The sequence below is a fragment of the Gopherus flavomarginatus genome, chromosome 6 (assembly GCF_025201925.1).
Source record: "Gopherus flavomarginatus isolate rGopFla2 chromosome 6, rGopFla2.mat.asm, whole genome shotgun sequence".
NCBI lineage: Eukaryota > Metazoa > Chordata > Testudines > Testudinidae > Gopherus > Gopherus flavomarginatus.
In genome coordinates this window covers 37,599,888-37,614,849 of record NC_066622.1, presented here as the reverse complement: position 1 = coordinate 37,614,849, position 14,962 = coordinate 37,599,888, and the positions used below count along the sequence as shown (strand labels likewise).

Here is a 14,962-nt window from a genome sequence, read left to right as displayed (position 1 = left end):
AAATGGCATGGTTATTGTGGCCTGATGGATCACCAGCAATATGGATGCTCACCATCACTATATCGATCGCTGATTCCTGAAGCTCTTGGAATGTAGTGGTGTGGGGTAGAGGAAGGCTTTTAACACTAAAATGATTTTCTGAAAACCATTTATGAGCCCCATTGTCTGGGCACTGATGACAAAATAAGATCTATTTTTATAGTATATACACACTAAAATATTAAGGATCTGATTTTTTTATAAACCTGAGACCCAATGATCTCATGTATTTTTGTGTGCTTTTATTTGCACACTATGGTGTACGGGATAATTGCCATGATTATGCTTGAAAACTAGGCATTTGTACAATAATAATTTTGAGAAGACCATGGAAATGTGTGTAGAAAAATATATGTGGACTTCAGGCCTTACCTCTGACAATTAGACCATTAAAATATATGTTTATATAATGGATGCTTGTAAAAAAAAGCATTTTATCAGCAGTTACGTTTTGGTATCTGAGATACTGAAGTTATTTCCTGTTTTAAAGACCATTGAGCCATTTGCAGTGATAACTGTTAATGAAGGTTGACTTTCCAATGGTTAGGACTATACTGTAATATGAAGTTTCCAAAATTATAGTAATTTAAGATTTGGTTCATTGTGGAGATACGTTTGAGCCGTGAGCTCTGATCTGTGAATTTGGTTTGGATCTGCTTCTAAGCTGAAACTCAAATCTTTTGGTGTTGTGTTAATACACCAGAATCTAAAAGTGGAATTGACACGCTTATTGTAAGCAGAAGTGAAACTGGCTGCTCTATTTTTACTGTCCAAATGGAGAGAAATACAAAAACTAAACAAATATAGTGATGATTGATCTAGATTTCAAAAGTTATGTATGATCTTATGTAACATAAGTAAAAATTGTGGTTTAAATTATTATTTTAACCTAGTAGCTTCAATTTTCTGTAAAGAGTTTTGAGATACAGTTAATATAAAGGGTGCAATAGAAATTAAGGGTCTAAAGTTGCAAACCTTTACTGCTAGGAGTAGATTGACTACTTAGACCAAATCAAATAGTAAGTACAACACCTGGGGCAAAATGACTTCAGTGGGGTCAAAGTTTCACCCCAGTTCTCATAGAATATCAGGATTGGAAGGGACCTTAAGAGGTCATCTAGTCCAACCCCCTGCTCAAAGCAGGACTAATTCCCAGACAGATTTTGCCCCAGATGGCCCCCTCAAGGATTGAGCTCACAACCCTGGGTTCAGCAGACTAATGCTTAAGCCAGCAAGCTAGTTAGTTTAGGGCTTGCATAATCAATTGTATGTCATGCTTTTTGTTTAGTGTACACATTCTTGATTAGATTCCTAACACTGCAAAGTGCCATTCTCATCTGTTCTTGTCAGTCAAATGCTTTACTAAAGAATCATCTACAGAAGCAGATGCTTTTGTTGTCCTTTCCTACCCAGTATTTTAGCATATATAAGTCAGTAGCATGATGCATTGCTTAGTGCCCTGTGATTCTTAAGTTAATTAGAAATTGAAGGTGATGTAGAGGGGAGCTCCATTCTGTCACTATAAACATCCATCTGAAATGTGGTAGTTCTTATCATCAAGACCCCATAGATTAGTAAAATAAACAACAGCAAAACAATAATGAAGAGAAATGCATAATTGAACAAGAAGCCAGAATAATGTCTTCAAGGACTGGAGCAAGAGGTAAATTCACTCTCTCAGCAACAGCTGAGTGAAACAAATAACCCTGCTGGTAAGCATACTTGCAGCTTGGGCTTCTAACCACATTTTCAAGTAGAGAATCTGACAGTCACAGCAGCATGCATTGTTAGATAAATCGATCCTTTTCAGGATCCAAAGGCTGTCAGATGTTCCTGCTGTTTTTGCTTTTAGTTGGTTGTGCTGCAGATAATGTTCTTGTGTTGCACTGGGTAACAGAAGAAGTCTCTAAAGCTACAGTCCATCTTGAGTGACTTTAAGACCCAAAGAAGATGATGGGCAGTGATGGGTACAGGAACCTGGACAGGAGGCTTTTAGCAAAAGAAGCACCAATAATCCTGGACAGGCAACATTCTGAAAATGGAAAATTGAGAATCAGTGAGGGTTCAGAGCTTAAAATTATAAGAACGTGCATTACTGCTTATTAGATAATGAGAGAAAATAATTTACCCAGTTTACTTTATACTGCAAATACAATAGCCACATAATTTCTTTGATACCTGTGAATAAGATTGCCATTAAACTATAACCAAGTGTAAAGAACTGTTTGTGACAACAGTACCATGAAACCAGGAGACAAATATTAAGTGCACACAGCATGGGCAGTGGGTAATCCATTATTAGACATCCTTTTGTCAATGATTAGTGTGTACACACAAAGGGAAGGGAGAGGGGAAATATGATAAAAGATGCTGAAATTGATTCTCCTTGAGTAACAATTTACATCTCAGCAAAGTGAATGACAATAATATTACTAGCAGCATTCATTTTACGTTGGTGTAAGTAACTACTCAAGATAGAAAGCAACAGAGGATCAGGCCCATTATCCTTAGTGTTGTTGCTGGAGAAATTTAAGAGGGCTGGACAAATAGTATTATTATCCTTATTTTAAAATACAGGTATTTGAAAGGTGTTACTGTGTGGGGGCTGTTTTGGTCTCAGGACAGGTGTTCACTCAGTACAGGTGTTTACTGTGCTTAACACCAGTTGGCTCTTTGTTGACAGTCCCAGTAGAGAGACCTGCATCTGAATGGGCATGCGGACTAACCTGTCCTATCCTATCCATCTTAGGGTATGTTTATTCTGTAATCACGGGATGTGGTTGCAGTGCAAGTAGAAATACCTGAGCTAGCTTGGGTCCTGGAGCAGTGAAGCTGCAGCAGCTCCCACTTCAGCATGAGCTGTAGAAGCCCACCTGGACCCCTGGGTAATTACTCACAAGGGTAGCCCGGTCTGCTGTGGACCCACCACTCCAGAACCTGAGTTAGATAGCTTTAATATATCTTGAGTATGTCTACTTGAGCCTCTCCTTTGATTACAGTAGAGACCTACTCTCAAGTGGCTGCTCTGTTGTGTTAATTTTGATGAAATAAACGGGCTCAAAGAGTTAAAGGTGTTAACATGACCCTGTTAACCGTTCAACATTAAACAGACTGAAACAAGGGTCTCGTGTCTAGAGACTCAGCTTGTTTAGTACCATGATGCAAACACCATTTAAAATCTTGTTAACCTTTTAATAAAGATACAGAAAAGAAGGGGGAGGAGAATAAGGCTTTCATTTTAACAGTCTCCCTTGTCCCCTTTGCCTTTAGCTGGAGAGAAACCTTAGAAAGAAACCTTTGTCTGACACTGAGATGGTATTAAATATGATAATAACTGTCCTTTTTGTTTGGGGGAAGAAATAGAAAGCTAGCTGAGGTGGGCTGGAACTGTTGCTGAATTCCGATCCCATTTCCAAAAAGACACAGCAAGACAAACACACATGAGAGGAGAGAAAAGAACAGCAAAGATAGAAAATGCAGCTTCTGTCTTTTGTGTTGACTCCCAGCCAAGCTGCTTGAGAAACACAGACATGGCACCCGATCTCATTAGCCACTCCAAGATCTGACAAACTTGTACAGCATGGGGCTGTTTAGGGAATTGTTTGTAACAGCCTCTTTGGTCACAGGCTTACAATACTGTTGCAAAAGATGAAATCTTGGCCAGGTAGGCCAGACTCTTATTAGACAGAAGGAAAAAAAAAAAAGAATGGGACAGGAGAGTAGAAATAAGGTAAGGAATGAGCACGATGGAGGAAAAACCAAGTCTTATACTCTCGGTGATGTTCAAGATTTAACCAGAGTCAGTGGAAGTGATGGTGTCATCTGTGCCCCTCTCTCTGACTTGGTGTGGTCAGGACACCTCCAGGTCTTCACTTTCCTGATCCTGAGAGATATCACTGTGGATTTCATAGCCCCGGAGGAGACAGTGGGGGTGGCAACCAGGATGGTAAAGCTCTTCTTCTGGTTCACCTATCTTCCAACCAGCAGTTTTCAGACAGTTTTTTAATCCCTCTCTCCCACCATCCTTCCCTTTTTAAGGACCCCAAAATAGGGTTGCCAACTTCCTAATCGCACAAAACTGAACACTCTAGCCTTGCCCCTTCCCCGAGGCCTTGCCTCCTGCCCATACATTCCCCCTCCCTTGGTGGGTCATTCTCCCTCACTCATGTTTTGCTGGGTTGGGGCAGGGGGTTGGGGTGCAGGAGGGGGTGAGGTCTCTAACTGGGGATGCAGGCTTTGGGACAGGGCCAGAAATAAGGAGTTCAGGGTGTGGGAGGGGGTTCCAGGCTCGGTTAGGGGGTTGTGTGTGGGAGGGGTGAGGGCTCCAGCTGGAGGTGCGGGCTCTAGAATGCATCTTGGGATGAGGGATTTGGGGTGCAGGAGGGGGCTCCAGGCTGGGGGGTGGGGCAGAGGGGTTCAGGGTATGGGATGGGGCTCTGGGCTGGTGCAGGGGATTGAGGGCTCCATCTGGGGGTGCAGGCTTTGGGGTGGGGCTGAGGATGAAGGGTTTGAGGTACAGAAGGGGGGGTCCAGCTGGGAGGTGGGGCAAAGCAGTTCATGATGTAGGAGGGGGCTCTGGGCTGGGGCAGGGAGTTAGGGTGTGTGTGGGGGTGAAGGTTCCATCTTAGGATGCAGGCTCTGGGGTGGGGCTGGGGATGAGTGGGTTTGGGATGCAGGAGGGGACTCCAGGTTTGGGTGGGCTCAGGGCTGGGGCCAGGGGTTTGGAGGCAGGCTTACCTCCAGCGGCTCCCAGTCAGTGGCGCGGCTGGGGGGCTAAGGCAGGCTTCCTGTTTGTCCTGATTCCGCACTGTGCCCAGGAAGCGGCCAGCAGGTCTGGCTCCTAAGTGGAGGCGTGGCAGGCAGCTCAGCACACTGCTCTCACCTGCAGGCACCGCCCCCGTAGCTTCCATTGCCCGTGGTTCCTGGCCAATGGGAGTGCAAAGCTGGTGCTGAAGGCAGGGGCAGCGTGTGGAGCTCCATGGCCCTGCTGCCTAGGAGCCAGAACTGCTGGTTGCTTCCAGGGTGCAGCACGATGCCAGGACAGGTAGGGACTAACCTGCCTTACCTCTGCAGCACCGGTGACCAGACTTTTAAAGGCCCAGTTGGCAATGTTGACCGGAGCCGCCAGGGTCCCTTTTTGACTGGGTGTTCCAGTCAAAAATGGACACCTGGTCACCCTATGCCAAAGGGAGTGATGGGTGGAATAACCCGTCTTCACATTATTTGTTTGGTTCACCAATTAGGCCTAATTTCTGACCCACCAATTCTGGTTGGTTGAATTCCAGTCCCCTACTTTTCTTGTTTACCAGTCATAAAATTAATGCAGTCCTTGAATTACATCAGTAGGCCTTTCTGTTTCTACTAATTCAGTCTTGCACCTTTTCCCATCAGCTTTTATGGTTATAAGGTTATTGTGACATTATGAACTTTCACTCCCTCCTTACAGTTAGATCACAATTAGGATACATTTGTAGGCCCAACTATTTATTACAGCAGAGCCCTCCAAGTCACTGCAAGCTGGGGAATGGTCCCGCTATTGTGGGGAACTTTCCTGGCTTCTGAACTACCCCAGAGAGGTAGTAGTGGAAGGATCTGAGTCCTCGCTTCCACTTCCTTTACCCAGAGGCCTCCCTGTCCTTGAGGACTCCCCTCTCACTCTCCTGTCTGGCAGAGTCCTCATAACTCCAAGAAGGCTGGGCCCAGGATTCCTGGGGAACTCAAACCCCAACCTGCTATGGTCACCTAGGACAGAGGCTAGGGTGTTCCCACTCTGGCGTGCTCTCTCTGCACTGGGCACCTCCCTGAACCACTGATCATTTCATACAATTTAAAGCAAATACAAGTTATTTAATCAACAATTAATTAAAAAAAGAAAAAAGAAAAATGGGAAAGGTTAAAGGAAATCACATCACCCGCTCTGTGGCAGGGAACTTTACAAACAGTGTCTCTGGAATGTCAGGGCAGTTCACATCTGTTCCTTGTAGGTCCCAGGTCTCCTTCTCAGGCCCTGGCTGTGCTGCAGGGATACTGCGGGTTGGACACTTGCTGTGGTGGTGGGCACACACCTCTGGGCTTTGGGTGGTGGGACCCTTCTTCCCAGCATCAGCCCCCCCGTCGGGTTAAGATCCCCCTCCCAGTCTGGCCTGCAAGGACCCTTGGCTGGGGGTGTCTTTCTGTGCTGGGCCCTTTGCCCAGGGTCATAGGCGGCAGGTTATACACATTTGTGGTGCCCGGGCTCCAGGAATATTCAGGGCTGGGTGCCCTGCTCCAGCAATATTTGGAGCTGGGTCTCTCCCCTGGCCCCGCCTGGATCGGGCCCCGGCCCCCGTGGGCCTCCCCCACCGCCCGCCTGCATCCCTGCCTGGAGCAGGTCCCAGCCCCCGCCTGCCACCCCTCCCCCTGTGTGTCCCCCTCCCCCCGCCGCCACGCCCTGTCCCTGCCTGACAAAAAACAGCGCTTGCCTCTCCCCTGCCTGCTGGTGCTGCCAGAGTAGAGCGATTCTGGGCAGAACTGCTGTCTGCTGCCCCAGAGTCCTAGTGCCTGCCTTCCACTAATGGCAAGGCAGGCTGCCCTTACCCTGCCCTTCCGCCCTAGCCCTGAGCCTCTCCAACACCCCAAACCCTCATCCCCAGCCAGAGCCCTCATCCCCCCGCACCCTAATCCTCAGCCCCAGCCCTGAGCCCCCCCTACAGCATGAAGACCTCATCCTCAGCCCCACAGCCCTCACCCCACACCCCAACCCTCTGCCCTGAGCCCCCTCCTGCATCATGAACCCCTCAGCACCAGCCAGAGCCCTCATCCCCCTGCACCCTAATCCTCAGCCCCAGCCCTGAGCCCCCTCCTGCATCATGAATCCCTCATCCTCAGCCCCACAGCCCTCACCCCTGCACTCCCTCCTATCCCCAAACTCCCTCCCAGAGGGTGCACCCCTCCCCCTTCCCACACACCCCTTCCCACCCCCAAACTCCCTCCCAGAGCCTGCACCCCTCACTCCTTCCTATGCCCCACCCTCAGCCCAGAGCCTGCACCCAAACTCCATCCCAAAACCTGCACCCCTCACCCCCTCCTGCACACCTACCCCCTGTCCCAGCCCGGAGCCTGCACCCAGCACCCAAACTCCATCCCAAAGCCTGCACCCTGCACCCCTCCTGCACCCTAATCCCCAGCCCAGGATCTGCACTCCAGACCTCCCCCCCACAAACCCCCTCCCAGAGCCTTAGGCAGGTGGGGACGGAGTTTGGGGGAGCGGAGTTGGGGGGTGGGTTCTGGGCACCACCAAAATTTCTACAAACTTGCCACCCATGCCCTGGATCCCCCCTGCTGGCCCCAGTTGCTCACTGCACCCAGCTTCAGACTGCTCCACCTCCAGCCCCAGATCCACCGTTCTAGCTCCAGCTCCACCCTGCCTCAGCACTGATGCTGCTGCTCTGCTTCCAGCCCCTCTGGCTCTGTGGCTGCAGCCCTGCTTCTAGCACAGGGTCTGCTCTGTGGGCTGCTTCTGTGACTCTGCTCCCAACTCTGACCTGCTTCCTGAGCTGCTTTTCCGGCTCCTCTGACTGGCACAGCTCTGTTCCCTAGCTCAGCTTGGGCCCCTGCTTTCTCCATAACTTGGCCCCACTTTGTCTGACCCAAGCAATTCCAGCTCATGTGGAGGACAGGACCCACCTTGGCCTCCTGACTCCCTGATTAGCCTGCCCGCTCTGTCATTCAGGATGACCTGGAGCATTGGCTTTTCCCCATTCTTTTAGTGCTGGGAGGTAGCCAACCTAAACACTTACACTGAATATTAGTAAGGGGACCCTTACATCAGGTTGAGGCACATTAGTAGAGCAGAGAGGGGAAGCTTGCACTTATGTGTCCTGTGATACATGGTGGACTTCAGTATCCATTCCAGGGCCACCAATTCAACAACTGCTAGGAGTACTAAATTAGCACGTGTTGTGGACATGCTGCTAGTAACTTGAAAATCTCAACCTCTCACTTAAAGCAGGACTAAATCCCTCTGCATTACAGTTCAGTGACTGAATTGTATAAATAGATAGCTTCCTTTAAGCAACACAAATATAAATATTCTGTACTCTGAATTCTGGAATACTTCTATGTGTGTGTAAAAAGCCCGATTTGCAAGGTGGTGAATGCTCTTGGCTCTGCAGGATTAGGCCTTCAGTGAGTATTTTGTAGGTAGAAGAAGAGGTATTCTTATTGCCTTCTTAGCCAGTAAAATACATTACTATGTTATGTAGGTCTTGGGAGTCCGAACTCCTGGGGTCTATTCCGGATTCTGCCATCGACTTCTGTGTGGCATTGGGTACGCCCCTTAAGCCTGATTTTTACAAGTGCAGAGAACGTCTCAAGTTAGGTCACTAAATGGGAGATGTAGTACTCACTTGAAGACTCTTAGGGCTAATCTACACTAGGGGGGGAAATCGATCTAAGATACACAACTTCAGCTATGTGAATCGTGTAGCTGAAGTCGAAGTATCTTAGATCAAGTTACCTACCATCCTCACGGCGTGGGATCGACGTCTGCAGCTCCCCCTGTTGACTCTGCTACCACCGTTCGCGTTGGTGGAGTTCCGGAGTCGACAGGAGCTCTTTCAGGGATCGATATATCGCGTCTAGATGAGACGCGATATATCGATCCCCGAGAAATCGATTGCTACTCGACGATATGGCCGGTAGTGAAGATGTACCCTAAATCTCTATATGCCTCAGCTTCTCCATCTGCAAAATGGGACTAGTGTTACCCTATCTCTGAGATGTTGTAAGGTTCAATAATGATTGAAATGCTCTGAGTTACACAGATGAAAGTGCACATTATTTATATGTATGTATTTAGTTCTCAAGGCATATCTGCAGGATTTGTAACTGCCTTGTTGTTCAGGGCCAGACTAGTCAATCAGCCAAGGAAGACTATTAAAAGCCATGAGTCTGAAATCAGGAATAGGTCCCTTCAGATGATGGAGCAGAAATTTCCCTCCAAGCAGTACAACCAGCCATGTAAAGAGAGGATCCTGAACCTCTTCAACATGCTGCCCTCATGTAGGAACAAACTTAGGCCTTGTGCTTTCAAACCCCCACAGGGTTATATTGCAAAAGAATCTGTCTGCTGACCCTCAAGAGAGAGGATCTTGTGTTGTTGAACTCTCCACCTCCCAGTCCACTTTGCACCTCACTATAGTACTATATACTTTTCTTTTCTTTAAAACAAAAAGAGGTTTGAATGCAGAGCCCCAGTCCTGTGTGAACATCTCCTTCTGTGACTTAATAGAACTCTGCCTAATCAGGTGTTACATGGACTGTGGAACTATGCAAAGAGCTAACTGGAAAAATATATGCCAAAGTTGGATTGCCCCAGAGACTGATAGCTTAGTTTGAGTCCTCCTTTTTATTAGGAATAAAGAGTCTGATTCTCTACTTTTCTTTTACCTTGTGTAGTTATTTATAGCTGTGAAAATGGGAAGTAAAATCCTACCATTCACTTTGCACTGATGTAAATGACTCAAGATGCAAGGCACTGGAGAATCATGCCCAGGATAAGTGAAAGGGATATCCGGCTTTAGCCAGAATACGTATATATGTTAATGCTGCTTCTGTAGCACCTACATGTATAATACACTGTCATGGTCTGTCTGTCTCCCTGCTTCCCTCCCTCTCGATCCACCAGAGGGCAATAGGAAACACCCATTCATATTTGATTATACTAGCAGCCTGCTGTCTACAGATAAAGGAATTCTTATTCCGCAAAAGTGGTGGCAGATGCCTGTTGGTGGGTTTTTTTTTTTAGTGCTGAGGTCCTGGGTTCTAGTGTCATTGAACAAACACCTGTATGTTTGCAGCCACTATATATTAAGTGCTAATATTAGGCATTAGGTTGTTAAGGCTTCAACTATACTAAGGGCTGTTATAAAGGTGATCAGTTGTTCTCCATGTCCTCAGAAGGTAGGACAAGAAGTAATGGTCTTAACCTAAATCACCCTTGTTGCAGATTAATATTAGGAAAAACTTCCTAACTGTAAAGGTTGTTAAGCACTGGAACAAGCTTCCAAGGGAGATTGTGGAATCTCTCACTGGAGATTTTTAAGAACAGGTTGGACAAACACCTGTCAGGGATGGTCTAGGTTTACTTGATCCTGTCTCAGCACAGGAAGGCTGGACTCGATGACTTGTTGTTGTCCCTTCCAGCCCTATGTTTCTATGATTTTGTGTTGCATCTGTTTTGAGTGGGAGGGCTCTATGACACCAGTTGGAATTTGCTCCTTTGTTCTGAGGACTTTTCACATTTGATGACACGTCCTGTTACCGAAAGAGCAACACAAATACACATACATCAGCTTCTGGTGGGTGAAATAAACAACAAAAACTTATGATGCATGAAATTAAAAGTGTGTCTTTCATGGACCTAATTATGTGTCACATAATAAATGAAAACATTAAAGTAAATTAAAGGTATTCATGTTAAATTACTCTGCGTGCATATGATTTATGAGTATTGTAAGCATGTCAGTTATTTAAGAGAAGAGGATGTTTTTGGCTGCTTTTTTATTTAGCAGATACTTCTATTCAAGTGAAGCCTAAAAAACATTTTCGACTTCAGCATTTTAATTGTCAGTTACATAAACATATTCTCAGCTTATTGTAGTTCAGGGAACAATTGTTTCTTATGAACATATTTAGTATGATCAATATTTTTTTACTACCCTCTGCTTTAATATTGTGTAAGGCCATTTGTCTTGTTAAATCTAAAACCAAATCTCAAACCTCTTAATTACTCAGAATCCCAGCAATTATACTTTGTAGTAAACTTTTCCCTCACTGAATGTTTTGTCTTTTCTGAAGTCTACCAAGGCTTATTTTATGATCCTTTTGTGAATATGAACTTTCATCTTTTATTAATATGATACACAATTTTTCATTTCTATAGTGCTGCTTGTCTGAGGATTTCAAGTAACTACAAATATTAAGTCCTAGGGACACATCTGTGAGACAGGGAATAAACTATTTAGTTTCCTTACCGGTAAGCAACAGAATAACAATGATAAAGTTTGATGTCCAATCCTTCAGCATTTACTCATGTGAACAGGTGTTGATTTTAATGAGACTATTCACATAAGTGTTATAGGAACAAGCTGTTTTGCACAGCATATTATGTACTGGTTGGTTGGTGCCATCCACACCAGCGGTGGCTGCACTCTAGTATTTCTGTACAACAAGGTTAGCTGTTAAACAATAAGCCCTTCTCAACCTTAATGCTTTGGTAGTCTAAAAGGCATAGTACCTTGTACATGCACAATCTTCTTTATTAATACCAGCAACTGTTGTCTGATCCAAAATCTCCAGCCTTTTCAGATACAGAACTGCTGCTGACTTTTGATAAGCTTCTGGATCAGGGATTTCTTGTTATAAATAGACTGGATAATTACAGATGGATTAGACACTTATCTTTGAACAAATACTGACTCATCCTTCTCTGGTGGTGTCTTTCCTACTCATTCACTATCTTAAGTTACTTCCCTCTTTATTTAGATACAGGGGAAAGTATGTGGTCATTAAGCTTGAATCACAAAGTGTAAATTCCTTTTTAAATAGTACATCACTTACTGTGATTCCTAGAGAAATATGAAAGTGGATATATTCACTGCTTTGCATGCTTGAAAGTATGAGATGGTGGAATAGGACATTGCTGTCTTCTGGGCCTTTTCACAATCTGCTTTGGGATTGGTCTGTGTGTTCCATTGTAGGTGGCCAGTGTAGCATTTATTTATTTTTTAGCTTCTCTCTGTTGTGAATGGGCTGTAGCTGACAAATTTGATTGGCTGTGGGGAAAGCTGGCTAGAGAACAGGTTACATAGACAGCAGTGAACTGGTCAGATAAGCATTTAACAGTACTCTCCAACCTAGATAGCCATTCAGGTCAGCTGCCTCTTTTTCAGCATTTCTCTGGATAAAAGCCAAGTGGTTCAGAAGTGATAAACAGAACTCTGCCTTGTGGAATGGAAATGCTGCATTGAAAATGATTCTCCCCTTTTCCTCATTTACTATTGGGCTTACAATACCAGAGTCCAGGAAACGCATCTTCCTGAAGCAACCCTTTTGCAAACCGTATAGTATGTTGATAATTTTTTATCTACAGTGCTTCTTATCCAGCATGCACTCTTCTACAGACTCAAAGTAGAAGCTACCCTATTTGTCCCTGGGTCATTCCTGTGTATGTTCTAACAAACAAAATGCTGCAAAGGTGAGGTGCACTAGTTGAGAGTAACAGGTAAGCTTCCCAGTTATGAGACTACATGATAGTTGAATCTAGTAAAACTTCCCTGTTACTTAACTGCATGTAGATTGGTATGTAAGGAGCCATGTTCCACATCAGGGGTGGACAAACTTTTTGGCCTGAGGGCTGCATCGGGTTTCGGAAATTGTATGGAGGGCCAGTTAGGGGAGGCTGTGCCTCCCCAAACAGCCAGGCGTGGCCCAGCCCCTGCTCCCTATACCCCCCTGCTTCTTGCCCCCTGACACCTGCCCTGGGACTCCTGCCCCATCCAACCCCCCCATTCCCTGATGGCCCCCCCGATCCCCTGCCCCATCCACACACACCCCCACTCCCTGTCCCCTGACCACCCCTGGAACCCCCATCCAACCCCCTTTCCTTCCTGACTGCCCCCTGGAACCCCTGCACCCATTCAACCCCTCTATTCCCCGCCCTCTGACTGCTCTGCCCCCTATCCACCCCCACCCCCTGAGCACCACCCCAAACTCCCCTTCCCTCTATCCAACCCCTCCTGCTCCCTGCCCCCTTACCGCGCTGCCTGGAGCACTGGTGGCTGGCGGCACGGCTGTGACTGGAGCCAGCCACACCAGCGCGCAGCACAGAGCACCGGGTCAGGCTGTGGCCATGGCTCTGCAGCTGCACTGTCCGGCCGCCCAGAGCATTGTGCCAGCAGCTGTGGCCCTTGGGCCATAGCTTGCCCACCTCTGTTCTACATTCCATTTCACCCATTCTTCGTAGTGAGGTTTCACAGGGCAGAATGTAACCATTTTTGTACAAAAATACATATTTGCCTTTCCCTGTACAAAAGGCAATTATGTGCTTCAGTCTGAATAATTTATGTTTTAGATGAAGGGAATCAAGACAATAGGGAAGTCTCCATGAGAGAATACTTCCTCTGCAATGGGCTGCATTAACACTCCCTCACAAAATGACAGCTGAATTTTAAGGTGCCGAGAAAACAGTCCTTGAGCTACGTAAGCATAATACTGGTGTCTGTTTCCTTGAGATTCTCTCTTGTAGAGGTAACATCTATGTGCCCGATTTAACAATGACAGCCAAATTCTAATATTGGATTTGTGTGTGCAGCTCTCACTGAAATGTGCACATGAATCTGGAGACAGAATTTGGCCCTGGTTTTTCACCTGAGAATGATCAAGCCTCTATAAGTCATGGAACATCCTGGCTGGGTAGATAAGGACACCTTTGATTGTAGTCCCCTCATTGCACTGGAAGATTTAACATCAAACAGTATGTTGCACTAGGAAAAGCCGTGAAGAATGCAATACAGAATTGAAAAATCAGGGGGAAGTTAGCTGGGTGGAAGGTGACTGACACTGTTGGAATTTGGCCAGGACACCAGAGTTAGCATGCACCTACTTCAGAAATGTGCTGCCAAAATTGTGAGGAGGCTTCCTAAAAACCTCTCTGCTGTGGTTTCTCTTTTGCTCCCCTCCACCACATTTTCCCCTCTCTCCCACCATAAAGCACCTTGCTTTCCCTACCTTCAGTTTAAGTCTCTGGGCCATTGGATAGTCACTCACACTCACTATGCTTCTCTCTCCCCTAACAAGAAACTACCAGCGCCTCTTGGACACTCCTCTCAGCAGCTCATGTACCTTGTGTGCTCTTCCTTGAGTTAGAATTGGTGGCAGATGGAGGAGATGTCATCGTGTGATTGAGTGGGGAGTGGCTACTCTTTGGCAGCGGAGCAGCGGGTCACTTTTTTGATTTTTTATGGAAAGGGGTTTGGATGGACAGTAGGTAACTTGTGGCCTGACGGGTTGGAGTTTGAGTCCCTTCTGACCTGAAGGAGGGCAGCTGGGTAAAAAGAGGATCTCCTGTGGCCTGGAGGGGTAGATCCTATGCCTCTCAGGGGAGATGTGCTATGTCCCCTGAGGTCTGTGTTCGGGGGTCAGGTAAGAAGTAGGCTTCCTGAGTCCTAGGAGATGAAGTAATTGGTTGAGGACTGGTCCCCTTGAGGCCTGGGGAGGGAGGAAAGTCAGTTAATCAGGATGTCTTCCCCATCTGACTTGTAGGGGGGGCCCTGGTTGCAAATTCTGGGCTGAGTGGACGGGGAAGTTGGGAAAGAGAAGGAAGATGCTGCAGATGGTGCAGCTCAGCTCCAAGCTCCTAGATCAGCGTGGCTCATTAGCAGTGAGCACGGACAGGTAATGGCCCCTTATCTCTCTACTGGCACTGCTGTGTGTGTTTGAGGCTGGAGGCCTAGCTCTTCTTAGAGCAGTTACGATAAACAGTCATAGCAAGCTTACTTGCATCGTGGAAGCTGAACAGCAACCAGCTTCAGCCAGGAACCTGAGGCATTTTAACAAGTAATTTGCACAGGTACCTGCAAGAAACTTCCTTCGGCTCTTTCAAAAAGGGCCATGCAATCATGCAACAGTGACGTCAGTGCTATGTTGCATCCAAAGAAGAGAAGCTCTAGAAGCAGAGAACTTCCTCCAGCTAGGGCTTTGGGTTAGCAGGAACTGTATGTGAAGTGTGCCACATAATGTGTTTCTTCTGGGAGTTATTCAGAGTTCCCCGATCTAAGTATTGACCCAGCCTAACGTGACAGATCTGAGAAGATCACAGCATATAGTCTCATGGCTGGGGCCCTTATGAGTAGTTCAGGTTGGGGAGAAGATAGAAGCTTTA

General features: G+C 46.5%; 1 long non-coding RNA gene across 1 annotated transcript; it reads right to left on the bottom strand.

The window, feature by feature from the left end:
* Positions 1–259: 259 nt before the first annotated feature.
* On the bottom strand, positions 260–13,128 carry LOC127053372 (uncharacterized). The gene is made up of 2 exons (XR_007775014.1): positions 12,838–13,128; positions 260–2,071 (listed from the first exon to the last, which is right to left on the bottom strand). It is a non-coding gene; the product is annotated as an uncharacterized LOC127053372 (long non-coding RNA).
* Between the last annotated feature and the right edge of the window lie 1,834 nt (positions 13,129–14,962).